Genomic DNA, 23,449 nt, shown 5'->3' on the forward strand with positions numbered 1-23,449 from the left:
TGGCAATGGGCTTATGCTTATCCAACCAATTAACTTCGCCCTGTTACCCCATTGAATATTGAACTAAATTTTTGATAATTGAGTTATGGCACCAGCTTGGTGGCAATAGTTCATGAGGCCGAGGTAATGTTTTTCAGGGTGTTTTTGTTTTTTCTAGAATGCTTTTACTGGGATGTCTTTGTTTTTTCTCTTAAAGCCTGGTTTAAAGGTTCCAGGGATCAAGAGCTGAAAATTGAAGTAATTTTTTTTTACTGCTATGTCTAGTGTTCCACAGTGGAAACATTTGTTTTCTATCTACATAACTGTGGGTTATATTAGTCTTGTTCCCAAGGAAGAAATACTTCTATTAGGGGACATAGCAATGGTTTCATTAAACAGGGAGTTAACATTGCCAAATTGGCCACCTGCCTTCCTCATGCCAGTGAATCAAGAGGTTTACTTTATTGGTGAGTGATTAATTATGACTGTCAAGGGAAACTTGGGTCACTATTACATAATAGAGGCAAGGAGGACTAAGTCTGAAATGCTGGAGATTTCCCGGAGATCCTATTACCATTTTTATGTCCTGTGATTAAATTCAACAGAATACTACAACTGAATCAGGCAAGTTGGCTACTAATCCAATCTTCTCAGAAATGAAAGTTTAAAATATATAATGCATTGTTGTTAACTATAGTCACCTTACTTTGCTATTAAGTATTAGAATTCATTTCTTCTATCTAACTTTATGTTTTAACCCAATACCTGTATATTTGTTCCCCCCACCACTCCTCCTTTCCAGCTCTGGTATCTGTTCTATCATTCTACTCTCTACCTACATGAGATGAGATTAGCTTTTTTAGCTCTCACATATGCATGAGAACATATTTGTCTTTCTGTATCTGACTTATTTCACTTAACATAATGACCTCCAATTTCATCACTGTTCCTGCAGATGATACAATTTCATTCTTTTTAATGGCTAAATAGTATGCCATTGTGAATATATAGCACATTTAAAACAATCCATTCATCCATTGATGACACTTATGTTGATTCCGTATCTCTGTTATTTTAAATGGTATTGCAATAAACATAGGGGTGAAAGTATCCCTTTGATAAACTGGTTTTATTTTATTTGAATAATATCCAGTAGTGGAATTGCCAGATCATATGATAGTTGTATTTTTACTTTTTCTTTTTTTGAGAAATCTTCATACTGTTTGCAATAGTGGCTGTACTAATTTACATTCCCACCAAAAGTGCATGAGTCCCATTTTCTCCATAACATTGTGAGCATGGTTTCTTTCTTTCTTTCTTTCTTTCTTTTTTTGTCTTTTTAATAATGACCATTCTTTTTTTGAGATGGAGTGTTGCTCTGCCACCCAGGGTGGAGTGCACTGCCTCCTGGGCTCAAGCGATTCTCCTGCCTCAGCCTCCTGAGTAGCTGGGGTTTCAGGCGCTTGTCACCTCACCTGGATAATTTTTGTATTTTTATTTTTTTATTTTTAATTTTTTTGGTAAAGATGAGGTTTCACCATGTTGGTCAGGCTGGTCTCGAACTCCTAACCTCAAGTGATCCACAGGCCTTGGCCTTCCAAAGTGCTGGGATTACAGAAATGAGCCACCACTCCCGGCCAATAATGACCATTTTAACTGGGGTAAGATGATATCTCGTTTTGGTTTTGATTTGCATATCTTTGATAATTTGTGATGTTGAGCATTTTCTTCATAACTATTGGCTATTTGTGTGTCTTTTGTGAAATGTCCTTTGCCCACCTTTTAATGCGATTGTTTGCTTTCTACTATTGAGTTGTTTGAGTTCCTTGTATATTCTGGATTATCAGTTCCTTGTTAGATGAATAGTTTGCAAATATTTTCTCTGATTCTGTGTGTTATCTCTTTACTTTGTTGATTGTTTCATTTACTGTGCAGAAACTTCTTAGTTCAATACGGTCTTATTTGGATTTTTTTTTAAATGTGCTTTTAAGGCCTTCGCCATAAAATCTTTGCCTAGAACAATGCCCTGAAGTACTTTCCCTACATTTTCTTCTTGTAGTTTTAGAGCTTTCAGTTTTACATTTAAGTCTTTAATCCATTTTGAGTTGATTTATATATACACTGCGAAATAGGAGTTTAGTTTCGTTCTTCTTTATATGGATCTGGTTTTCCCTGCATGATATATTCAAGAGAGTGTCCTTTCTTCGATACGTGTTCTTGGCACCTTTGTTGAAGACTAGTTGGCTGTAAATATGTGGATTTATTTCTAGGTTCTCTATTCTATTTCATTATTCTATGTTCTGTTTTTACACCAATACCATGCTCTTTGGTTACTATATCCTTGTAATATAGTTCAAAGTTAGGTTGTGTGGTGCTTCCAGTTTTGTTCTTTTTGCTCAGGATGGCTTTGGCCATTTTGGGTCTTTCTTAGTTCCATACAAACTTTAGGATTGTTTTATTGATTTCTCTGAAAAATGACAATGGTATTTTGGTAGAGATTGCATTGAATCTGTATATTTATTTGGGTAGTACGGTCATTTTAACAATATTAGATTTTCCAATCCATAAACTTAGGAAGGCTTTCCATCTGTATGTCCTCTTCAATTTCTTTCATCGATGTTTTGTAGCTTTCTTTGTAGTGATCTTTTACCTCCTTGGTTAAATTTATTCTTAGGTTTTCCTTTTCTGTAGCTACTACAAATAGAATTGCCTTCTTGATTTTTTTCAGTTAGTTTATCATTGATGTGTAGAAATGCTACTTATTTTGTATATTGATTTTGAATCCTGCAACTTTACTGAATGTCTTCATTGGATCTAAGAGTTTTTTGGTTGAGTCCTCAGATTTTTCTAATTATAAGATTATGTCATCTGCATAAAGCAACAAATTTACTTCCTTTTTTTGTGGTTGGAGGTCTTATTTCTTTCTCTTGTCTGATTGCTCCAGCTAGAATGTCTAGTACTACATTTAAAAAGTGTGGTGAAAGTGGACATTGTCTTGCTCCAGTTCTTACAGGAAAGGCTTTCTGTTCCTCCTCGTTCAGTATGATGTTAGCCATGGGTTTGTCATATATGGCCTTTATTATGTTGTAGTATGTTCCTTCTATGCCTAATTTGCTGAGAGTTTTTATCATGAAAGGATGCTGAAGTTCATCAAATGTCATCCTTGCATCCCTGATATAAATCCTTCTTCATCATAGCATATCAGCTTTTTGATATGCTGTTGGATTCAGTTTGCTAATATTGTATTGAAGATTTTTGGGTCTGTGGTCTTAAGATATATTAGCCTGTTTTCTTTTTTTGTTCCATCCTTGTCTGGCTTTAGTATCAGGATAATGTTGGCTTCTTAGAATGAATTAGGGAGTGTTCCTTTCCCTCTCCAATTCTTTTGAAACAGATTGAGAGTATTGGTGTCAGTTTTTCTTTAATAGTTTGATAGAATTCAGCAGTGAAGCCATCTGGTCATTGGCTTTTCTTTGTTGTGAGACTTTTTAATCACTGATTCAATCTCATTACTCATTATTGGTCTGTTCATGTTTTCTTTTTTTTTTTTTTTTCTGATTCAGTCTTGCGAGGTTGTGTATGTTCAGAAATTTATCCATTTCCTGTAGGCTTTCCAGTTAGGTAGTATTGTTGTCCATAGTAGTCTCTCTGATGATCTTTTGTATTTCTGTTGTTTCAATTGTAATGTCTTTGTATCTGATTTTATTTATTTGGGTCTTTTATTTTTTTGTCTTGGTTAGTCTAGCTACAGGTTTATCAGTTTTGTTTATCTTTACAAAAAAAATCAACTTTTGTTTCATTGATTTCTTGTAATTTTTTTTAGTCTCTATTTTGTTTAGTTCTGCTCTGATATTTATTATTTCTTTCCTTATACTAATTTGGATTTGGTTCATTCTTGCTTTTCTGGTTCCTTGAAGTGAATCATTATTAGACTGTTTATTTCAATATTTCTATTTTTTGATGTATGCATTTATTATAAACTTTCTTCTTGGTACTGCTTTTGCTGTATCTCATAGGTTTTGGTGTTTTACGTTTCCATCTTCATTTTTTTCAAGAAACTTTTTGATTTCCTCTTAATATCTTCATTGACTCAATGGCCATTCAGGAGCATGTTGTTTAATTTTTATGTATTTGTATACTTTCCAGATTTTTCTTGTTACTGATTTATAGTTTTAGTACATTATTATTTGATAAAATATTCATGTATTTGTATACTTCCAAATTTTTTTATTGTTACTGATTTATAGTTTTATTACAATATTATTTGAGAAAATACTTGACATAGTTTCTATTTTTTTAAAATTTATTGAGACTCTATTTATGGCTTAACATATCACCTATCCTGGACACTGTTTTATGTACTAAATAGAAAGATGTATATTATGAAGCTGTTGGATGAAATATACCCTATCTATTAGGCCCATTTGGTGATCTGGAAAAGAGGACTTGAAATGTTCCCAACACAAAGAAATAATACATATTTAAGGTTATGATACCCTAAATACCCTGACTTGATCATTACAAATTCTATGCATGTAATAAAATATCACATTTACCCCATAAATCCAAACAAATATTTTGTATCAATTTAAAAAACAACAGTGAATATTTGGCTGACTCTGACAGGTAAGAGACCACAACCAACTAGAGCTTTCTGAGAGCTAAGGAAATATGGATCAACAATGACAGAAGAAAGTAATATCAGCTACAACCATGGATCAGTTGCAGAAAAGGGCATTATAATAGCTATGAATGTTCCTTTATTATTTTCACATGGATATTTTTCTGGATACATTAACCATTTTCCTTATTTTCGTACTACATGACATGTTGTATGTGTATAGATGACTTAATTTCATTTTGATATCTCAGTGTCATTAGAAAGTGTTCAGGGTCTGAGTTTTTACCCTACTTGCAAGTTAACAGATTAGCCAGTTCCATAGATAGTAACAGAAGACATGACATACTCGGGTCAGGGACAAAAGACAGGTTATTACTCACAACAATAGCACTAGCCTAAGTAACAGTATTGTGCCCCAATGTTATTCAAGCCCCAATTCTTACAGAATGATGTGATGAGAGCTATATGTTGCCTGCCCATTGCATTGAAGGCACTACAGGAAAGTAATACTGATATTAACAGTCCTAGATCCTATAGAGGAAAATCTTGGCAAACCTGATTATACTCTCCTCTTGATAAAAAACATTTTCTTTCTTACTCTAGAATAATAACCCCTATTTTTATTATCCTAGGAGGTAACAATTTCTGTCTTCCAAATGTCCTTAGAAAGACAGTACAAAGCAAAATAGCTGTTAATGCCTTTGGTGACATGCAGAAATATACAATACTTAAGAAAATTTGCCTCAAGAAAAAATCAATACTTAAGTGATGGAATATTGAAAGGGAAGGAGGTGTCAGCTAGAAAAACAGTAAAACCACCCTAAGATCGATAAAGGGACTTGTGTTTTCTTCTGGAGAAAAGTTTATAATGCAATTAATTGACAAAGGAGGTTGCATGGCACTTTTCGTGACTCAAATATTGTCTTTATTTGAATGATGGATATAATGGAGAGAAGTTCTTATGTTTGAAAAGTAGACAAAAGGTTGATGGTGATGTATTTTTCTGTATCAGCTTAGGTTAAGCTGAAAGTACTTTTTCCTGAATGCTCTTCTGGTATGTTTCCTGGTTAGGACAGTCTGCAAGAGAAATTTGCATAAAATTCAGACGGCAGAAGTAAAGCAGGAGTAAAGCAGAAATTCAGTGTAGGGCACTAGATATTGCTTCTGCTTTCTCGTGTTTTTGTGCATCTGGTAGCTCATCTTGTTGGTATGTGCCAGGAGCCAGGCTGACAAGCCCTCCAGATCCTACTGGATCTTCCATTTCAGAATTTTCAAGTTCTGGAACAGGTACATTAGCAACTCTGTGACAAAGGACACTACATTCTCCTGCAGGTCACTCGGGCCAGGTTAGAGGTTGTGAAAATCAGATCTGAGTTCTAATTTATCCTCATGAGTTCAGCTTTATCCCAATGAGTCCTAGTTTGTCTCCACTTGATTCTCCTCTATCCAGCATAGCCATCCTTCCCAACTGCTGACTCTGACAACCAACAGCCTCTCCATGATCTTCCTCATCAGATCCCATAGTTGTATAAAGGATTACCTCATAATAAATTCTTTATTCTATATCTCTCCTCCTCATCTGCTTCTGTGATCAAACACCAATGGATCCAAATTCCAAATTCATTTTAACCTAAATTCCTAAAGTACTATTCACAGTAACATTTCTATTACTTAGTAACATTGAGTTCTCTATAATATTTGTGGATTTTTATCTTTAAATATTTATAACTGTATTACTATCCTTACAGCTTATAAATGAGAAACATTAATCATATTCTGAAATAATTTCATACATTTTTCCATTGCTCCAAATATAAGTGGAATCAATAAATATTATTCCTCATAAATAAACTAGGCCCTACTGAGGAATAACTAACACAAATGTAAATATATTATTGCTTGTAGAAGATCTGACTGTACTAAAATACTATAAATTTTTCTTTCTTTCTTTTTTTTTTGAGACAGAATTTCACTTTTGTTGCCCAGGCTAGAGTGCAATGGCACAATCTTGGCTCACTGCAACCTCTGCCTCCTGGGTTCAAGTGATTCTCCTGACTCAGCCTCTCGAGTAGCTGGGATTACAGGCATGCGCCACCACGCCTGGCTAATTTTTTGCATTTTAGTAGAGACAGGGTTTCACCATGTTGGTCAGACTGGTCTTGAACTCCTGACCTCAGGTGATCCACCCACCTCGGCCTCTCAAAGTGCTGGGATTACTAGCATGAGCCACTGTGCCCAGCTTAGAAAGAAATTAAGTGTGTTAGAGCACAGAAGAATAAAATAAGAGAGAAAACAACAGAAAAGAGGAAAGAACACAAAATGAATTAGCAAGGCAAGGAAGAAAAAATTTTGTTTCCCCAAATCTAGAATTGATGGCCTTTCATTCTCTGGGAAAAATCTACATTGAATACACAGAGAAAAATCATTTTCTGTATCAGTCATTGACTACATTAAGTGCATAAGGATTTTTTGGTAAAGTTTACAGACTTACGTGGTTGATCATTAAACTAGTTATTAACCACCATTTAATCACTCCTCATATGCTGTCAAGAACTTTCTGTTATTTCAATACAAAGCTTCATAAAAATTAAAAGCTGTTAATAGAATAGTAATTCTTTTTTGCCTGTACTTTTAGCACATTTATATGCAGCTTTTATATATTTGTCCCTACAATTATGTTTTAGTTTATGGAGCACCTTAAGGACAACCTCTTCAAAACAAAATTGCACAGTTTTCAGGCTTCATGTACTCCACTTAGCCCAAAAAGATGCCAATTTATTTCAGGTGAGATAAAAAAAGACTTTGCAAAAATCACTAAGTCATAATGATTTTATAGTAGATCTAGGTTAAATGGATCAATAAAACACAATAGCAGGGCATCTTCCTTCCCACCATGTACACAGAATCATTATGCTAAAAAAAAGAAAATAGCAACAATAAAAAAGAAAAGCAACACCCATATGAATTTAAAGAGAAGGAATAACAAGAAGGAGATGGATGAGGAGAATTAGAGTTAAGAAATAGGGAAAATACAGCCATGAGCATTAAGACTACTAAATTGTCTTCATTTATTCATATATGTAAAATGCTTCATTCATCCTAAGTACCATCATGGGTTGAGGCTACTAATCAAAATAAAATTCATGCAAATATATGTACATGATTTGCAGATGAGCCATGGCCTCCAGGTTTCTGGAAAGTTGCCAGTATTGTCCTTGATAAAGCAAACTTCAGGCCGTTCCAAAGCTCTAAAATTGTCTTTTATTGTCTTTTCTTTGTTAAAGATGTAGAGGTCCCAGTGTGAGGGGAAAGAATGAGGTAGGGGGGATATTAGCCTAGACACAATCTTTGTAAGAGATATGTGCTGAAATCTTTACACCCCATGATAATTCCGATACTGGGATATCTAATATTTTCAGACAAAAAAGTATCAATTCAGCACAAAATCTTTAGAAAAGTATATGATCTTCTTTCATAGATTTTTAAAAATATAGCTATTTTTAGTGTGATTTTTAAAATTTTCTAAGTATAAAAATAATTTTATAATTTAAAATTTATCTCAAAAAATGTTCTATAGGATAATGTTATTAGTTAGAACCAGGTTATCTTCCTTTTGCTCAAATGAAGAAGAGATACTGCACAGTAACAATTGTATATTGTTGGTTCTATATTGTTCTGACTTATTTAAAGATCTTAAAGGTAGAAATGGTGTCTTAGAGAAATAGTGCAATGTATTTCTTAGAGTATATAGTAACTAAATGGAAGTTAAAAAGGAATTATAAAGTTTATAAAAGTAAGCATTAAAAATTTATAAATATAGAGTACATTTATTATTCAGTCATTCATTCACCAAGTATCATTAAATACTATATTGAGATTAAATGCTAGGAATATAGTGACAAATGTTATCTCCTCTCTTAAAGTATTAAAAATCCAGTAGAAAAGATAGATAAATCATCAGATTGTAGGGGTATGTAGTGAATGACTTAACAGGGGAGCACAGGATGCTGTCGCTCTTCAAAGGAAGAGCAAACCATTTTATGTAGACTTATTACATGTATATGTTTCATAAATATATGTATATATGTATATGTGTGTGTGTGCAATTCTTGTGCAATTATGTACTCTCCAATGACATACTCTGTAAAGTCCCAAGATATGCATGATGAATAGCAAGCTAGAGACTCAGGGAAGCCAATGGTATAGTTCCTATACTTCCTGTACAAAGGCTGGAAGGCTTGAGGTCCTGGAAGAGCGGATGTTTCAATCTGAGTCCAAAGGCAGGAAAAACAGTTGATGTGCCAGCTCAAAGATAGGCAGATAGGAGAAATTTTTTCTTATTCAAGGAAGGATCAGCCTTTTTATTGCATTCAGGCCTTGAACAGATTGGATAAGGGCCACCCACATTAGAAAGTGTAATCTCCTTTACTCCAATTCAAATGTTAATCTCATCCAGACACACCACAGACAGACACACCCAGCATAATGTTTGAAAAAGTATCTGGGCACTCTGTGGCCGAATCAAAATGAATGATCATACTTGTTTTTGAAACTGGGCTGTATTTGTTGCTTTCTTTGGCTAACAGAATATAGCAGATATGTCATTGTGCCATGTCCATTCTGGGTTTTGATTTTAAGAAACCTGGTATATTTCATGTTCTCTCTTGAAATTAGCTGCTATGTAAGAAGGGACATTAGTCTGAAACCATGATGCCCGGAGGAAGCCCACACTAGCCAAATGGAGTGAACACATGGAGTGTCAAGTCACTACACCATTTAGTAAAGCCTTATTTGTCCTTATAGCCCCAGACCAACCAGTCCAGCTTCCAAGCTCAATGCTGCTAAGTGAATGACCATACACAGAGCAGAGAACCACCAAGCTAAGCCTAATAAAGATGAGATACTTCAACTATAAGTGTTTTAAGCCACTATGATTGGGGATGGTTTTTTACATAGCAATGAATACTGAAATAGGAATGAAGACAGTCACCAAAATCTTCATAGAGATGATACATTAAAATTAAATGTTAAAGAACACATTGGCATTGTCTCAGCAAGCAAGGGGAACAAGATAGAGTGAATACTATGTTCACAAGGCATATAGGCAAGAATGAACACTGATATGGTTTGGCTTTGTGTCCTTACCCAAATCTCATCTCAAATTGTGATCTCCAGCTATCTAGGGAGGGCCCTGGTGGGAGGTGATTGGATCATGGGGACAGTTTCCCCCCATGCTGTTCTCATGATAGTCAGTGAGTTCTCACAAGATCTGATGGTTTTATAGAGGGGCCTTCCCCCTTTGCTTGCTCTCTCTCACCTGCCACCATGTAAGATGTACCTGCTTCCACTTCCTCCATGATTGTAAATTTTCTGAGCCTCCCCAGCCATGTGGAACTGTAAGTCAATTAAACCTCCTGTTTTTGTAAATTACCCAGTCTTGGGCAGTTCTTTATAGTAATGTGAGAATGGACTAATACAAACACAATATTTTGATAACCACAGGTCGTTTGGTATTGTTGAAGCACTCTACTTATTTCCTTCAAAAACTATGAGCTTTTCATGTGTATGAGAGTCCAGTTTATATTCTGGGGCACTCAACAGAAAACAAGTTTGTTTCCAATTTTGTGGAGCTTACATTCAAGCAGGGGTGAGAAACAAAGGTAAACAAACAACTGAATAAGAGTGTATCAAATAGTAATAGAAGCAGAAAAAAAGGAATAATAAGAATACAAGAATAACTCTGCATGTATATGTGGTGAGATATTTTAAAAGTGGTCCCAGATGCCTTACTGTAAAGATGACATATACCCACAACTTGAAGAATGAGAAAGAGCCAGTCCAGCAAAGAGCAGGGAGAGAAACAATCTAGACAAAGGAGTGCCAAGTGTAAAGTCCTCTGGTAGAAGATTTCGGCACATTCAAAGAAATGAGAGAATGTTAGCATTGCTTGAGCAGAGTAACAAAGAGAGGAATGTGGCAAGATGCCATGAGAGGAGAAGGAGGGACTTGTTTATGCAATGCCTCTTAGGACATGGGAAGGAGTTGGGCTATTATTCTAATGGATATCAGAAATACTGAAGTGTATTAATTTGCTATACCTGTTATAATAAATAACCACAACTTTAATGGCTTAAAACAACACATGTTTATTATCGTGCAGTTCTTGACTTCAGAAGTCTGAAATGGCTGCCCTTGGGCTAAATCAAGGTGTCACCAGGGCTGTATTCCTTTCTGAAGTCTCTTGGAGATAATCTATTTCCTTGCTTTTCCCAGCTTCTAGTGACCACCTACATTCCTTGGCTTATGGCTGCTTCCTCCACCTTCAATGCCAGCAGCATAGCATGTTCAAATATCTTTCTGAATTTGACCTATCCCCCACGTGTTATTAGATTGTCCCTACCCAGTAAGAAAATTTCCTCATTTTCAGGTCAGCTGATTAGTAACCTCAATTTCATTGACAACCTGATTTTCCCTTTGCCATATAACCTAACATATTCACCGGTTGGAGATTAACACATGGGCATCTTTGGGCGGAAAGGGCATTAATCTGCCTACAATGGGTGGTAAAATGAGCACAGCAGGAGTCCTCATAGAAGACTTGGCATGAATGTGGGAATATGTGGATTTCCATATAGTCAGAAATTGCACCCATATTTATACATATGCACACAAACAACTCTAACGACAAACAACAAATCATTTTTACATATTAAAAATAAGAAATCCTAATAGGTAATTTTGGTTGTTGAATAAAGGTTTTCATAAGGATATTATGCAAGAGCATTTAGCTTTCAAGTAGGCTAACAGAATAATCAGAGAAAATCAGAGCATTTATAGTTCAAATTATTTGACCATCAAAAATTTTGATATCATAATTTTTGGGTTGGTTTTGTCAACAAAACAAAACCAAAGATTCCTGGGGTTTGTGTAACAAAACACCCTCTCTCCTTTAGAGCTTGTTTCAGGAAACAGGGATTTCATAAGGACTCTACAAAATTAGCTTTGTAGAGTTGGCTGATAAGAGAAAGCTTCTGCTTTCCAGGGCCCATCTCTAAATCATAAACCATGTCTTAGAAAAGATTTAATAAAAAAATATATAAGTCGGAAAGAGTGAAGTCAGACCCTAATTGTAGTCATAGTCCTCCCTAAGGCACAAATTTGATCAAAAAAGTTTGCTTTCCAATATTTTGATTCAATGGTATTAATTTATGTATTTCTCCTTCAGAACTGTTTTCTTGACTTGCAGATTGATAAATATTCAAAGGCATTCCTGTTACAATGTTTAACATAACTAGAATCATACAATATTAATGTTAGGGAATTTATTTTATTTATTAGCTTTGCAGATCCCCTGGCGACATTTTTCAGGTCACATTTATTGTATCATAAATACCTTTATTGTTTTCACCAGTTCCTGTATTCCAAGGAGTAAAACCAAGAATCATTCAATTTGCCTCTTTTGTGTTTTACCCTCAGGGCTTTTAACTATAGGAAAATTCCCTTCAAATCCAAATTTGAGATCCCTAAGTTTACCAGTGTTTCTGATTTCCTAGAAAGTGATGTCTTGACTACATGTAAGGATAAGCTCCATAAGCTACAGAGTAGGTGGAGAGAAATGTCTTGAAATGATTTTGTAGGCATTATTTACACACTGTCCTCTTTATTTAATTGTGGACTTGTCTTAATTAAATAAGATTTGCCTTTAAATGGGATATTTCTTACATATTTTATCTATTTTATCCTGGTAGGAAGTATGAGTAAAAATTTCATAAATATAGTATACATTTCTTATTATAGGTTTTATGGCATTTTCAGCATTTTTGAATACATTTTGAACAGTTTTCCAGACAAAACCATCAAGAAGCATTAATATTCTACATAATTTTCATCCTTTGCTTCATAGGGTTACAATTTATTTAATATTTCTCATAGAACACCTTTCTTTATTTCTGAATGGTGAGTTAGAGGAAATTATAAAAGTGTTTTATTCCAGTTTGTGCATATTTATTTTGCAGAAACAAGGGTTTTACATATGTGAAAACAGGAAAAAGACTTCTTCCAGATGGCCATCAGAATTTTGAACATTATAAACAATACCATCAATATTTCAATTAAAAATACCAATTAAGCCACATGTGGTATCTCATGCCTGTAATCTCAGCACACTGGGAGGCTGAGGCAGGAGGAATGCTTGAGTTCAGGAGGTTGAGACCAGTGTGGGCAACAGAGGGAGACCCCGTCTCTCCAGAAAAAAAAAAAAATTAGGTGGGCATTGTGGTATCCATCTGTGGTCCCAGCTACTTGAGAGGGTAAGGTGGGAGGACCCCTGGAGTCTGGGAAGTTGAAGCTGCAGTGAGCTATGATTGTGTCACTGTACTCCAGCGTAGGTGATAGACCGAGACCCCATCTCAAAAGCAAAAACAAAAAGCAATTGAAATCTTGTTACCAGTTTAATTTAGTCTCACATAATTAGTTTTGTTTTTTGTTTTTTTTTTTTGAGACGGAGTCTCGCTCTGTCGCCCAGGCTGGAGTGCAGTGGCCGCATCTCAGCTCACTGCAAGCTCCGCCTCCCGGGTCTACGCCATTCTCCTGCCTCAGCCTCCCGAGTAGCTGGGACTACAGGCGCCCGCCACCTCACCCGGCTAGTTTTTTGTATTTTTTAGTAGAGACGGGGTTTCACCGTATTAGCCAGGCTGGTCTCGATCTCCTGACCTTGTGATCCGCCCGTCTCGGCCTCCCAAAGTGCTGGGATTACAGGCTTGAGCCACCGCGCCCGGCCTCACATAATTAGTTTTTATCCATTCAGAACCAAAGGCATCAATAAGCATGCAGGAAGTCATCCACTCCTGGACCAAGGTGTTTTGGAAATTCTGATTTAGTCCTCTGGCATAGTTTGGCAGGTGGTAATGTCAGCTTACACCGGGACTCTTGTAAGCATTTATCTACTCCTTTAACTACTAAGAGCCTACAGTTGCTGATATAGTCCTTACTGAGATTGTCATTCCTCAGAAGTTTCCTCTAAAAGATGTAATTTCTTTCCTATAGCTTATATAGCATGAGCTTTAAGGGCAATGTTGCGGTTGGGGGGAACATGTTTCATGATATGACTGAACACTCACTGTACATTTTATAATAGTCACCAAAAATATAAGAACAGAGGAGATTAAAATTTCCTGTTGAGGCATAATCTTTCATTCTTTAAAAAGGATCCAGTTAAAGTTTACCCTGTATATAAGAACATAATGTGAATACTAGGGACACTGAAAAACCTCCAGAACTTTTGAGCCATTCGGTAGAATATGTGCTACATGTGCAGCCAGCTGAGAAGGGTATTACAAACATTAAGACAACATATTTTAAAGAATCGATTTGTTCTAGCAATATCGTACCAGGTTTTGCACATGAACATGAGAACACTTCAGTCTATCCTGAAACCAAATGACTGGAAATAAGTTCTTATGAACAATATCTTATTTGTACATACTTGACCTATGAAGGCTGAGCTTCTATATTTGATTTGACAGCTCTTCCTATACTGTTAGTTTGATAAATAGAATGGCTGTCATTCACAATCTAATAAACAATAGAAAATACCAAACCTATCTAATTATTTCCAGTCACTCCTTGTTAGAAGGAAAATGAGCAAATATGGCACAAAAGAGTAAGGATGTCAAATATATCTAAATAGTTTTATAATTTTAAATTTCGTGCTTGAGTTTGGGAAAGACAATATCCAAAAGATTGGTGAGAGGACACTGATCACTATATCAAAATATGAGCATAAGTCATGAGTAAATTATTATAATCTTGAATTCTATTAATTAGAATGACGGTATATTAAATAATAGAAGAAGGTAACCAAATAACTACTTATTTCAGAAGTGAAACATTTTATTGTTTATTATAAAATAATTTATAAGTAGGATGAAAACTTACCAGGACTGCAGGTGAGAGAATTCTGATGGGTTAAGGAAACTCTGCTATCTGGGCTGATTACAGAGAATAATCCATTAACCTTTTTTATGAAAAGGCTAAATACTTCCAGACCAATTTTAAATTTTTTATACTCTATTCTTTATCATGCCAACCTTTATCTGTCTAATAATTGGGATATGTTTACATACCCTTATAAAAACATATGATGAGATGCTAAATTAAAGCTTTCAACTTTAGCTTTAAAATATTAACTTATCAGCATATTATAAGATGATGCATATAAGTTGCTAAATTTTTACTTTAATAAGAACGATTACTTATTCATTAACTTAATACTAGCCCAAAGTCTTAAAGTCCATTAATAATCTTGGAAATTGCATTTAAATTGCCCCTACAGAACAACACAATCAAAATGGATATAAACTGTTTGTCAGAGAGATAACCTTTCATAATTTCACCAAGACAGAGTAGGCGGAGTATTAGTGATTAAGTTCACAGGATTTGCAACATTGGTTCCACTTCACAAGTTCTTATAAAAGGTATTAATATTTATAATTCAATTTAGTTAAACACATATGCTTATATTCTCAAAACCTTACATAATTTATGGAAACAATAATAATCTTTCCCATAAACATAGCATAGAAAATTTGGCAAACTCTAATGATTAGATTAGCAATAAAAAATTATACTCAGGTCTTACATAAAATATGCTTGCTGTGATAGACTGCAAAAACGGCTGGACATTCTTCTGCCCTTTTATGCATCCTTCCTTTTGTAATGTGACTTTGCAGCTCCATTCATCAGAAGGTGGAAATCTTTTCACCATTTCTTGAATCTGGGCTTGGCCATGTGACTTGCTTTGGGCAAAGGGACATATCAAAAGTGACATAAGCAGTGGCTAAAAAACAAAATGAGACTTGCTGTCTCTGATCTTGAGAACCTTGCAATCACTGAATTAGTCCACGTAAACCTGCTGGATGAAGAAACAGATGGCAAAGTCATTGCCATTATCCAACCGACAGCAAGCCTACTGCCTGATACATGAATGAGGCTATCTGAAAACCCAGCACCGATGAATCTGGCTCAGAGAAGAAGAACCAGCCAGGTGAACCACTAAAGCATAAAAGTAAACATTTATTGTCTAAAGCAAATTGTTGTTTAACACAAAAAAGTTAACTGATATAAAAACTAGTGGCCGGGCACGGTGGCTCACGCCTGTAATCCTAGCACTTTGGGAGTCCAAGGCGGGCGGATCACGAGGTCAGGAGATCGAGACCATCCTGGCTAACACGGTGAAACCCCCTCTCTACTAAAAATACAAAAAATACAAAAAAACTAGCCGTGCGTGGTGGCGGCGCCTGTAGTCCCAGCTACTTGGGAGGCTGAGGCAGGAGAATGGCGGGAACCCGGGAGGCGGAGCTCGCAATGAGCCGCGATCACGCCACTGCACTCCAGCCTGGGCGACAGAGCGAGACTCCGTCTCAAAAAGAAAACCTAGTATCCAGTGTGGGGTGTTGCTATAACAAAACCTAAAACATGTAATAAAATACTAAAATACGTAATATTGGCTTTGGATGGAGGCTGGAAATACAGTGAAGAAACTGTTAGTGAAGGTTGAGACAGTGGTAGACAAAGTTGTGCTATAGTGGAATATTTGGCAAAGCTTTAATCTGCAGAAACTTGGAAGATAGAAAATGTACCTAATGAACTTGTGCATCTAAAGAGATTTTATGACAGATGCTGAGTGTGTCAACTGACCCCTGTTAGCTGCATATAATAAGTATGGAAACAGAGAGAATAAGTTTAAAAATGAACAGTTTTGTTTATAAGCAGATTTTAGAAGAAATAAAAAGAAGCCAGTAATTGCTGGGTCAAAAAATAAATTGTCTCCCAGGTTGGTAAAAATCCACAAAGTAGGAAATGGCCTTAGTACAAAAATAGACAAAGGTGTGACTGGTTATAAGATCCATTTTTTAAAAATCTTTAAAGGTTCTAAGGTGGACAGAAGAGCCCTCAGCAAGATAAATTGTCTCCTAATAATTCTAAGGGCATTTTTTTTTTTTTCATAGCAGCCTACCACATCTAAAGTGGAGGAAGGCCTGTTTTGAAATGAATTAGATATGAATTTTGGAAGTGGAGAATTTTAGAAATTACATACAATAGATGTAAATCAGATTCATAAGCAATCTATGAGTTTTAAAGACCATTATACTAACAAAAGCACTGCCAGCTTGGACTAAAATCGATTACAAAAAGAAAGGTTTCTAGGCTTCCAACATTTTGGAGGCAGAAATCAGACTGCGAATCATGGCCATTTCTAGTTAGAAAGATGAAAATCCTAGAGGTGGAGGCAAGAGATCCAGAGAAAAACAGACAAATAAATCACTCTCAAGGAGCAGAAATAGAACTTAATCAAGGAACTTTCACAGACCTAGAGCAGGGGATCCTTTTAACATGTGCCTGGATGGATTTCAGAATTGCTTAGAATAATGGCTGCTCTATGCCTCTCATTTCTCATTTTTCTGATGAGAGGTATCTTTTACAATTACTCTGCTCCCATCTCACCCTTGTATATTAGGTTGGTTTGACCACAGATAACTTAACGTTTTTAGTTTGTAAGTCTCTGGATGAAGAGCAGCTACATCCAATGGGTCACATTTATACCTATATTAGAAAAAAATTATAAGAACCTGGACTTTGAACCAGAAGACATAATGGAATGAGACTGTTGAAATTCTGGAAGTAAGCATATTTTTCATTTAGGAGAAATAATCTGTGGCCGAAAACAGTCTGCAGCAGATTTTTAAAATTGCTACAAACGTTTCATCTCTTTATACATATCATTTTACAACCTGATTTTGTAGTTCCTTCCATCAACGGTTGGTCTATTTCGTGAATCTACCTGTTCTTTCTAGGCTTGGTCATGTGAATTACTTTGGTCAATGAGACATGAACATATATGATGCAAGCAGAGGCTTTAAAAGACTTGCATATTGGAGCTTGCTCTCATTTTCTGTACTTGGAATTCTGCAATTGCCATCATGTGAACAAGCCCTGACTAGCCTCCTGGATGATTATAGCTGAATCACCTCCATCACCCAAGGTGACATTGAGTCAACTGCCTGAAGCCATCCTAGACCATCCACCTTCAGCTGAAACAGCTCAGACAAGAAGCATCATATGAAATAATAAATTATTGCGGTTTGAAACTACTGTTAGGGTGGTTTCTCATTCGTCAGAAACTGACTTATATATTATGTTCTTCATGGGGATAAGGTCAAAGAAAAGATGCATAATTTCTTTAAGCCAAAATTCCAAAGCAACTTAATTCATTGAAAGATTTACTTTGATTAAAATAAATGTTACATAAATGAGGATACTTATAATTCTTCGGTATTCATTTATCAAATGTTAAATATTTTAAAGAATATTTTATTTTAAGTTCCAGGATACATGTGCAGAATGTGCAGGTGTGTTACACAGGTAAATGTGTGCCAGGGTAGTTTGCTGCACCTATCAATCCATCACCTAGGTATTAAGCCCTGAATGCATTAGCTATTTTTCCTGATGCTCTCCCTTCCCTTTCCCCTCCGACAGGCCCCAGTGTGTGATGTTCCCCTCCCTGTGTCCATGTGTTCTCATTGTTCAGCTCCCACTTATGAGTGAGAACATGCAATGTTTGGTTTTCTGTTCCTGTGTTAGTTTGCTGAGGATGATGGATTTGAACATCATCCATGCCCCTGCAAAGGATATGATCTCATTCCTACTTATGGCTGCAGCATATTCCATGGTGTATATGTAACACATTTTCTTTATCCAGTCTATCATTGATGGGCATTTGGGTTGGATCCTTGTCTTTGCTATTGTTAGTAGTGCCGCAATGAACATAGATGTTTATAATACAACGATTTATATTCCTCTGGGCATATTCCCAGTAATGGTATTTCTGGGTGAAATGGTATTTCTGGTTCTAGATTCTTAAGGAATCGCCATACCGTCTTCCACAATGGTTGAACTAATTTACATTCCCACCAACAGTGTAAAAGCATTCCTGTTTCTCCTATGTCTTGCCAGCATCTGTCGTTTCTTGACTTTTTAATAATCATTCTGACTGGCATGATATGGTATCGCATTGTGGTTTTGATTTGCATTTCTCTAATGATTAGTGATGTTGAGCTTTTTTTTCATGTTTGTTGGACATATAAATATCTTCTTTTGAGAAGTTTCTGTTCATGCCCTTTGCCCACTTTTTGATAGGGTTGTTGTTTTTTTCTTGTAAATTTATTTAAGTTCCTTGTAAATTCTGGATATTAGACCTTTGTCAGATGGGTAGATTGCAAACATTTTCTCCCATTCTCTAGGTTGCCTGTTTGCTCTGATGATAGTTTCTTTTGCTGTGCAGAAATTCTTTAGTTTAATTAGATCCCATTTGTCAATTTTAGCTTTTGTTGCAATTGCTTCAAATCTTTGCCCATGCCTATGTCCCGAATGGTTTTGCCTAGATTTTATTCTAGGGTTTTTATGGTTTTGGGTTTTACATTAAAGTTTTTAATCCATCTTGAGTTAATTTTTGTATAAGGTGTAAGGAAGGGGTCCAGTTTCAGTTTTCTGCATATGACTAGCCAGTTCTCCCAGCATCATTTATTAAATAAGGAATCCTCTCCCCATTGCCTGTTTTTCCCAGGTTTGTCAAAGATCCAATAGTTGTAAATGTATGATCTTATTTCTGAGGCCTCTATTCTGCTTCATTGGTCTATATGTCTGTTTTGGTACCAGTACCATGCTGTTTTGGTTACTGTTGCCTGTCAGCTTAAGTATAGTTTGAAGTCAGGTAGTGTGATGCCTCCTGCTTTGTTCTTTTTGCTTGGGATTGTCTTGGCTATACGGCTCTTTTTTGATTCCATATGAATTTCAAAGTATTTTTTTTCTAATTCTGTGAAGAATGTCAATGGTAGTTTGATGGGAATAGCATGAATCTATAAATTACTTTGGGCAGTATGGCCGTTTTCACAATATTGATTCCTCCCATCCATGAGGATGGAATTTTTTTCCATTTGTTTGCATCCTGTTTTATTTCCTTGAGCAGTGGTTTGTAGTTCTTCTTGAAGAGGTCCTTCATGTGCCTTGTTAGCTGTATTCCTACTTATTTTATTCTCTTTGTAGCAATTGTGAATGGGAGTTCATTCATGATTTGGCTCTCTGCTTGTATTTTGTTGGTGTGTAGAAATGCTTGTGATTTTTGCACATTGATTTTGTATCCTCAGACTTTGCTGAAGTTGCCTGTCAGCTAAAGGAGCTTTTGGACTGAGATGATGATGATGTTTTCTAGATATAGGATCATGTGTCTGTAAACAGAGGCATTTTGATTTCTTCTCCTTCTATTCGAATACCGATTATTTATTTCTCTTGCCTGATTGTTCTAGCCAGAGCTTCCAATACTATGTTGAATAGGAGTGGTGAGAGAGGGCATCCTTGTCTTGTGCTGATTTTCAAAGGGAATGCTTCCAGCTTTTGCTTATTCAGTATAATATTGGCTCTTATTATTTTGAGATATGTTCCATCAATACCTAGTTTATTGAGAGTTTTTAACATGAAGCAATGTTGAATTTTATCCAAGGCCTTTTCTGCATCTATTGACATAATCATGTGGTTTTTGTCACTGGTTCTGTTTCTGTGATGGATTATGTTTATTGATTTGCATATGTTGAACCAGCCTTGCATCCCAAGAATGAAGCCAACTTGATCGTGGTCGATAAGCTTTTTGATGTGCTGCTGAATTTGGTTTGCCAGTATTTTATTGAGGATTTTCACATTGATGTTCATCAGCGATATTGACTTGAAGTTTTTTTTGTTGTTGTTGCATCTCTGCCAGGTTTTGGAATCAGGATAATGCTCACCTCATAAAATGAGTTAGGGAGGAGTCCCTCCTTTTCAACCATTTTGAATAGTTTCAGAAGGAATGGTACAAGCTCCTCTTTTTATCTCTGGTAGAATTTGGCTGTGAATCCACATGGTCCTGGGCTTGTTTTGGTTGGTAGGCTATTAATTACTGCCTCAATTTCAGAACTTGTTATTTGTCTATTCAGGGATTTGACTTATTCCTGGTTTAGTCTTGGGAGGGTGTATGTGTCCAGGAATTTATCCATGTCTTCTAGATTTTCTAGTTTATTTGCAAAGAGGTGTTTATAGTATTCTCTGTTTGTTTGTATTTTAGTGGGATCAGTGTTGATAGCCCCTTTATCTTTTTTGTGTCTATTTGATTCTTCTGTCTTTTCTTCTTTATTAGTCTAGCTAGTGGTCTACAAATTTTATTAATTTTTTCAAAAAATAAACAGCTCTTGGATGCATTGATTTTTTAAGGGTTTTTTGTGTGTTTCCATCTCTTTCAGTTCCACTCCAATCTCAGTTATTTCTTGTCTTCTGCTAGCTTTTGGATTTGTTTGCTGTTGGTTCTCTATTTTTTTTAGTTGTGATGTTAAAGTGTCAGTTTGAGATCTTTATAGCTTTCTGATGTGAGCATTTAGTGCCTTAAATTTCTCTCTTAACAATGCTTTAGCTGCATCCCAGAGATTCTGGTACATTGTGTCTTTGTTCTCACTGGTTTCAAATAACTTCTTGGTTTCTTCCTTAATTTCATTATTTACCCAGGATTCATTCAGGAGCAGGTTGTTCAATTTTAATGTAGTTGTGTGGTTTTGAGCCAATTTATTAATTTTGAGCTCTGATTTGATTGCACTGTGGTCTGAGAGATTGTTTGTTATGATTTCAGTTCTTCTGCATTTGCTGAGGAGTGTTTTACTTCCAATTATGTGGTCAATTTTAGAGTAAGTGCCATGTGGCACTAAGAAGAATGTGTATTGTGTTGTTTTGGGGTAGAGTGTTCTGTAGATATCTGTTAGGTACACTTGATCCAGAACTGAGCTCAAGTCCTCAATATCCTTGTTAATTTTCTGTCTCATTGATCTGTCTCATATTGACAGTGGAGTGTTGAAGTCTCCCACTATTATTGTGTGGGTGTCTAAGTCTCTTTGCAGGTTTCAAAGAACTTCTTTTTTTTTTTTTTTTTTAATGAATCTGGGTGTTCCTGTATTGGGTGCATATATATTTACAATAGTTAGTTCTTCCTGTTGAATTGATCCCTTAACCATTATGTAACGCCCTTCTTTGTCTTTTTTATCTTTGTTGGTTTAAGGTCTGTTTTATCAGAGACTAGAATTGCAATCCCTGCCTTTTTTTTTTTGTTTTCTATTTGCTTGGTAAATATTTCTCCATCCCTTTATTTTGAACCGGTGTGTGTCTTTGCACGTGAGATGGGTCTTCTGAATATAGCACACTGATGGGTCTTTACTCTTTATCAAATATTCCAGTCTGCATCTTTTAATGGGGACATTTAGCCCATTTACATTCAGGTTATGTGTGAATTTGATCCTGTCATAATGATGCTAGCCGGTTATTTTGCACATTAGTTGATGCAGTTTCTTCACAGTGTCTTTGTATTTTAATGTGTTTTTGTAGTTGCTGGAACTGCTTTTTCCTTTTCACGTCGAGTGCTTCCTTCAGGAAGGCATGCCTGGTGGTGATGAATTCCCTCGGCATTTGCTTGTCTGAAAAGGATTTTATTTCTCCTTTGTTTATGAAGCTTAGTTTGGCCAGATATGAAATTCTGGGTTGAAAACTCTTTTCTTTAAGAATGTTTCATATTGGCCCCCACTGTCTTCTGACTTGTAGAGTTCCTGCTGAGCGATCCCTGTTAGTTTGATGGTCTTCCCTTTGTAAGTGATCTGGCCTTTCTCTCTAGCTGCCCTTAACTTCTATTTTTTTTTTTTTTCATTTTGACCTTGGACAATCTGATGATTATGTATGTTGGGACTGATCCTCTCCTGGAGTATTTTACTGGAATTCTCTGTATTTTCTGAATTTGAATGTTGTCCTGTCTTTCTAGGTTGGGGAAATTCTCCTGGATGATATCCTGAAGTGTGTTTTCCAACTTGGTTCCATTCTCCCTGTCGCTTTCAGGTACTCCAATCAGTCGTAGGTTCAGTCTTTTTACATAGTCCCATAATTCTCGGAGATTTTGTTTGCTCCTTTTCATTCTTTTTTCTCTAATCTTGTCTGCCAGCCTTACCTCAGCAAGATAGTCTTGAAGCTCTGATATTCTTTCTTCCTTTTGATCGATTCAGCTATTGATACTTGTATGTTTCACAAAGTTCTCGTACTGTGTTTTTCAGCTCCATTAGGTCATTTATGTTCCTCTCTAAACTGGTCATTCTAGTTAGCAGCTCCTGTAACCTTGTATCATGGTTCTCAGCTTCTTTGCATTGGGTTAGAACATGCTCCTTTATGTCAGCGAAGTTTGTTACTACCCACCTTCTGAAGCCTGATTCTGTCAATTCATACATCTTATCCTCCATCCAGCTCTGAGCCCTTGCTGGGGAGGTGTTTCTGTCATTTGGGGGAGAAGAGGCACTCTGGTCACTTGGGTTTTCAGCATTTATTCATCAATTCTTTCTCTTCTTCATGAGTTTGTCTAGTTTTGATTTCCAAGGTTGCTGATCCTTGGATGAGGTTTTTGTGGGGACTTTTCTTGTTGATGCTGTTGTTGCTTTCTGTTTGCTTATTTTTCTTTCAGTAGTCAGGTTCCTCTTCTGTAGCGCTTCTGCGGTTTGCTGGGGGTTCACTTTAGGCCCTATTCATCTGAGTTGCTTCTGCACCTAGATATGTCACCGTAAGAAAATGGAGAACAGCAAAGATGGGTGCCTACTCCTTCCCCTGGGATGTCCGACCTCAAGAGGCACCAACCTGATACCAGTAGGAAGGCCCCTGTATAGGGTATCTGGTTACACCTGTTGGCGGATCTCACCCAGTTAGGGGGTTATGGGAACTAGAACCCATTTAACAAAGCACTTTGGC

General features: G+C 36.2%; 1 long non-coding RNA gene across 1 annotated transcript in view; it reads left to right on the forward strand.

The window, feature by feature from the left end:
• The first annotated feature begins 501 nt into the window (after nucleotides 1-501).
• Nucleotides 502-23,449, forward strand: part of LOC106997312 (uncharacterized) — a 170,858-nt gene continuing 147,910 nt past the window's right edge. The window contains exon 1 of the long non-coding RNA XR_013415860.1: nucleotides 502-603. This is a non-coding gene — a long non-coding RNA (uncharacterized LOC106997312). The remainder of the gene's footprint in view (nucleotides 604-23,449) is intronic.

This window comes from Macaca mulatta, chromosome 3 (genome assembly GCF_049350105.2).
Source record: "Macaca mulatta isolate MMU2019108-1 chromosome 3, T2T-MMU8v2.0, whole genome shotgun sequence".
NCBI lineage: Eukaryota > Metazoa > Chordata > Mammalia > Primates > Cercopithecidae > Macaca > Macaca mulatta.